Here is a 6,270-nt window from a genome sequence, read left to right as displayed (position 1 = left end):
TTTATTACAATGCTTCAAAACAGTCTCTGTTAAGATATTTAGCAGCTCATCTCCTACAAGTTCTAAAAATTTTGTCTGAATTCCGCTCCAGATTTGATCTTTAATGCCTTTCCAAATTCATATCACATCTACTACTTACAAAACGAGTTTTAAGACTCAAGACAAGTGTCTTACAAATGAAGGACTGAAAGACTTTCAGTGAAAGATTTGAATTTTTAAAAAAGGAAAAAAAATGGTTTAGAAACTCCATTCAGGAACCTTTTTTGTTTGAAATATGACTAGAATTAAATTCTCTCAGGATCAGTCAACTCCCTCACACTAGGTCGTGCCCATTTTTCACCTGTAATCCTCTGTCTCACTGACCACACAAGATCCACCTTTGACACAAACGAAATACAGATCTTTCAGAAACTTTGTGACCTGAATTATTCCTGAAGCAAAGCTCACAAGCCATGGTTAGAACATTATGCACCCACTTTTTTGAAAACCAGATACCTGACTTACCCTCCACTCAATTCCCAGACAATTAAAGAAAATAATATACAGCTTTTAAAATTATTTAATATATTTTAAAGTGTATTTCTTTTCATCCAGAAATAATTAAATTACTCTAGAAACAGCCTTGGGCATCACTTAATATTCAAAATTTTTGTTATTAATTTTGCCTCAGTTTAAATCAGTCAGTGTCTGTGTCTCACCTTAAACTGAACCTTGTTCATGCTGATTAACTGAAGTTTTACTGGGGAAAAAATGGGCATTTTTATTACACATTGATATTTTAAAAATTGAATTCTTTCAACCCACTCTCAGATTGGAATGTTCACTCTGAAGAATTAACTTCTGAAGTGCAGATAATTTATGTTAAAAACAAAACTCAGAGTTTTAAAAGCTTGATAGTGGGAAGAATTATTCATAAGTAACAAAGCATTAACCTTTTTTCTGAAGTTGTAATTTCAGAGCAAATTTAGCACTGAGTAAAGTTCTTGACTAGCGCTGACACTTAACAGTTGCACTCATCAGTTCTGGTGATTCACAATTGGATTGATGTCTACCTACAGCAGTTCTTAAAAACAAGGGTCACTTGGTTTATAACCTCAAACAAAGTAAGCCACACAGATAATAAAAAAAAAACTGTTAAAACAATAAAAGCATGAGATAATGAAACCCTCCTGAAGTCTTGGGGCGATGTAGATAATTTGCTACCAACACCATGGATTCCCTCACCGAAAAGACACATTGTTTCTGAAACTGGAGATGAATGAACAATGCTTTTCTATGTTTCAATTGCTGTAGGTGTGGCACATGGGTTTCCAGATGCATTTGTGCATCAGTTCCCAAAAGTTTGGTTAAAAACATGAAGTACATTATTTCTTTGCACTTAAAACTGAAATGGCTGAAATTGGATATTACTAATCTGGAATTAAACACTTTTAGTAGATATTGGATTTAGATATTCCAAACCTTCTGAAAGGCTTGAGTATGCCAGTGGAGCACTAAATACAGGAAACCTTATTCAGACTTTCAAAAGCTATGCCACTAAAAAAAGAAAGAAAAAAAAAAAGTAATAGCATATGAAGCCAAACACTATTTTGGATTAAAAAAACCCGAGAAGATAGAAAGCAAGAACAGGACTAAATAGTCATCTTCACCACTGCAAAAGTTAATAACAGTATTCCTTCAGGGCTCCATAGGAAAACCTGTTGTTAATGATGCTGACGGAAAGATGAAGTGGAGATACAGTAAGATCTCAGCATGGCAAAAAATTGTATAGGCAAGAGAAACAAAAGGAGTGCAGGGAACCTCAGGAGTGCAGGTGGCCAACATCAACTAAAGCAATTTCTCAATTTGATGGTAAGTGATGTGCAACACAGGCAAATGGAAACCCATGAATACAGGTGAAAAGCATTCAAACTACTGCCCTACATACTTCCAAATAAACCATATGCACTCAGAAAGGGAACCTGAAAGGGTAGTTTTGGAATAAATATTAGGAAGAAGTTTTTCACTATGATGGTGTTGAAACACTGGACCATGTTGCCCGGAAAAGCTGTGGATGCCCCAACCCTGCAATTGTCCAAGGCCAGGTTGGACAAGGCTTTGAGCAACCTGACCTAGTGGAAGAGGAGTTGGAACTACATGGTCCTTATGGTCCCTTCCAACTCAAACCAGTTTATGAACTTAGGACATAGGTACAGCTCAGTGAAACAGCACGCTCACTGCAGGGCAGGCTTGCTGACACAGCAACAGACAACATGTACAGGGAACATGTTAGTGACACAAAACCCACTAAAACTGCTCCATGAAACAACAGCGCAGACTTATCTGGAAGACTCCAAGTCCTTCTCTAAATCAGAAAGATAAAGCAGAATAGCAGCATGGCAAGAATGATTAAAGACCTGGAAAGGGGAGAGAAATGAAAATGGGGCCTGCTCACCCTAAGACTAAAAAGTTATAAAATAAAAATATGTAGGTAAAATTTCAGCTCATTTCAGATCCCTTACAATCATTTCAGCTGCAAAATTCACGTTTAATTTTGTGGTCTCAGTGTGGTCTGAGCTCTTATTCTGCACTATACTGGAGGAAAGGAAGGGAGAAATACAACTCTACTATTAAGCAATAAAACACATTAATATATTTTTGGAAGGAGCTAGGAAGAGTGGATGAAAGTGTGTTACATGTGCTCAGCTGTGGTAGAAAGGGACTGAACACAGGACTGATAGAAATAAACAGTGAGATAATTTGGGTACAGTGCAGGTGCTGAGACCTCCTGAAGCAACATGGTTTGGCACTGCATAAAGCCCATAAAGTTCTGACAAATTACTAACTATCTGATGAAGATGAAATATCTGTTCCTTTCAGGCCTCTAAGAATCCTAATGATAAATGTTTTTAATAGTCTAAGGAGGAGATTGGCATTTCAGCATTGGATACAAAATATGGGAACTAATTAACAAAGGAGCAGTTTAACAGGAGTCAACCAGAAGGAATGTCCTGAAGAGTCAGGAGGCTCCGCAAACACCTTCTGCAGGGCCACAGAGAGACAGCTCCAACCATCTGGGACCTGCAATCCCAAAGCTGCCACTAAACATTGGTTCTCATAAGGCAGTTTTAAGAAGTGAGTAGAGCTCAGCTTCATATTTAAAACCATGATCTTTACTGTAGAGCGGTGGGTTGGCCTTGCCTGGCTGCCAGATGCCCACACAGCTGCTACTGCACTTCCACTCCTCACCAGCCCAGTGGGAGAAAGTAAGATGAGAAAACTTATCATAGATCAAGAAAAATAACAGGAAGAAAAAGGACATTGGAAGATCAATTGTCATCACAGGCAAAATGGGCTCAAACTGGGGAAAACTCCATTTAATGCAAATTAAACTAGATTTGGATGGTGGGAAACAAAGACAAAACACTCTACAACTCATTTTCCCAGATTCAACTTTACCCCTACATTCGCAACTCCTCCACTCCTCTACCCTACCCAGCAGCACAAGGACTGGAAATGGGAGGCTGCAGTCGGTCCATGATGTTTCCTCCTTGCCACTCCTTCCTCCTCACGCTGTGCCCCTGACCCAGTGTGGGTCCTTCCTGCCGGCTGCAGTCCTTCACAAACTGCTCCAGTGTGGGTCCATTCCACAGGCTGCAGTCCTGCAGGATAAACCTGCTCCAGTGTAGGTCCTCCATGGACCACAGCTCTTGTCAGGAGAACCTGTTCCCGCACAGGCTCCTCTTCACTGGCTGCAGTCTGCTTCAGGAATGGCTCCACTGAAGGGTCCTCCACAGTGGATGTCTGCTCCATCACGGAGCCCTCCAAGACTTGCAGGGGAATCCTGCTCCAGTGCCCACAACACCATCTCTGCTCCTTCTTCTCTGACCTTGCTTTCTGCAGAGATGGTTTTCACCCTTTCTTTCCCCCTCAGTCCCCCACACACTGCCTTTGTGGCATCCTACTTTTTCTTAAGTGCTTTTTTCCCTTAAGTGCCACCATCTTGGCCACAGGGGATGAGTTGGAGCTGGTTGGAGCCGTTTGTGTCCAGCACAGGCAGCCCTGGCTGCTGCTCACATTGGCCCCACAGCCCCTGCCAGCCCCCGGGCACTGCGCCCACCCCACACTGGTACCTGTCTTTTATAAATAGCAGCGCCTACCTGGGAACTACACTCTCTGCTCTGAATATTTAATGCTAGTAATTACAGTGAGGGTAAAACTTGATTACCTAAAGGCTGACAAGTCTGGTAAGTGCATGTTAGGTACTTAGAACAGGTATTTAGCTCACAAGTCATTTAAAAAGAGAAGCAGATAGACAGACACATAGTCCTCTGAGCCTCAATCTAGTCACCCAGCAAAATAAAACTTGAATCCCTCCTAGCTCGTGGAAGATTGGCATCTTTACCAATGCCTTAAGCAGAATTTTAACATGATTTCTCACCTAGTCTTTTCTTCCTTGCTACCCAATATATTTACCTGAAAGAGATTCATAATTCCACACTCAAAAATATTGCTTTCCAGTGCCTAAATCACTGAGACTGAAACCACAGCTAAACAAGATAGATGTGTTACCCTACTAAAAATGTAATAAATTACATACATTAATGATAGCACTCCCTACTTGAAATGTAAATGGTCAAGCTCTTTTATCCTCTTCTTTTTGGATTAAATAACAACTGAGGTTTTGTGTCAAACAGCCAGTTGTTTGACAACAAATAGGAGTTCAAGTAACATATGAAAATTTCAGATTCATGTAAGTATTTCCTAATTTTGAAAATAAGGTTCTACTTGTCTCTTTAGAACTACATCATTAAAGACCTAGAACTAGAGCTACAAAGGCTGCAGTGTCTAAATTTTAGGAGCTCTGCCATCCAGTGGATTTCCTGAAGTAGGAATGCAGAAATGCAGGTAAGCAGGAACAACGCACTAAGAAGGAAGCTACATATGTGAAATGACTGAAACCAAACTGGGATATTGAGAATAACTGGACTTCTAACTCCAGGCCAAAAGGAGTGGCACCCAATTCACAGCCATAACTCCCCTCTTTCTTAAGTTGATTCACCTGTTTGCAGCAAATTGTGCATTGTGCTGAGCAGCTGCACCTCAAAAATGAGAAACCTTTTCAAGCCTGCTTCAAATTAAGCGAGAAAAAACCAATTTTCCTCCTTTTTCCAGAGCCTGCTACCAGTAGATTATGGGCTACAAATAGCTTTCTCATGGGTTTTCAGCACTTCAGAACACCTATGGCAGCAGGAGTATCTGTTTTCACCACCCACTGCAATCTGGACACAGGCAAGGCCTCCGAGCAGCTTAGTGGCCCGGGTTTCAGAAATTTTGCACCTTCTCAGCAGGAAAAAAAATCCCCAACACACATGGGGTGTTTAATATTACAGATTTAATATTTTATTATTAAATTTAAATTTAAATTATTATTTTTATTATTTAATATTACAAATTATAACAAATTTAGGAAGTTGATAGCTATCCACTAAGCCATCAAAGTGAGCTCTGCAGCCTGTCAAATATCTGTGAAGGATCTTTGAATTACTGTTGTCTCCCTCTCAAGAGCACTGAGAGTTCATGTTTGGGCTACTCTAGCAGTTCCTTTTTGGGGCAGAATATGTCAACCCAACCTAACTTAATTAAAAATTGTTAACCAACCAAGAATTAATACACCTGATACAAAGTAAATGTAGTTGTTTATCAAATAATAATGACAGATCGAGCTATTTATACCACCACTTAGTATTCTTAATCCTTATTTGTTTAGAGTAAAAGGACTACAGAAAACAGAATTCAAAAAAGAGCTGTTCAAGGTGAAATATGTATCACCACCACAAAGTAAAAGATGACTTTACATATGATTTTATAATGCATCCTATGTGCTTGTGTAATTTTTAAAACGCTGTTGCTCTTGAAGCTTTCAGCATTTTATTTATTGCTGTAGAAGTAGTGATAAGCTGCATAGGATCACTAACATCATTTTAGTTAAGACATCTTCCAAATCCTCACACAGCCTCTCAGGTTCAACCCTGATAAGTCTTTGGGATTTATTCTGGGATTTGAGCTCCACCTACATGATCCTTGTTATATCACTTGCTAATAGTTGTAGCTCAGCTGTGCATTTTGTATCTTGTGTGTGTTCTGTGTGACAGGCTGCAGCTCCAATGATGCAACCACTAATGGCAGCAAGCAGACATCAAAGACGGGACGCTGGAACTTTTAAATAACCACATGGTTTGAAGACTACAAGGCATAACCTTTGCTTCAATGATTTGGAGGTTTGCAAAT

Source organism: Vidua macroura, chromosome 2 (genome assembly GCF_024509145.1).
Source record: "Vidua macroura isolate BioBank_ID:100142 chromosome 2, ASM2450914v1, whole genome shotgun sequence".
In the NCBI taxonomy this organism is placed as follows: Eukaryota; Metazoa; Chordata; class Aves; order Passeriformes; family Viduidae; genus Vidua; species Vidua macroura.
The sequence above is the reverse complement of the archived record's forward strand: the minus strand, read 5'-3'. Positions refer to the sequence as shown.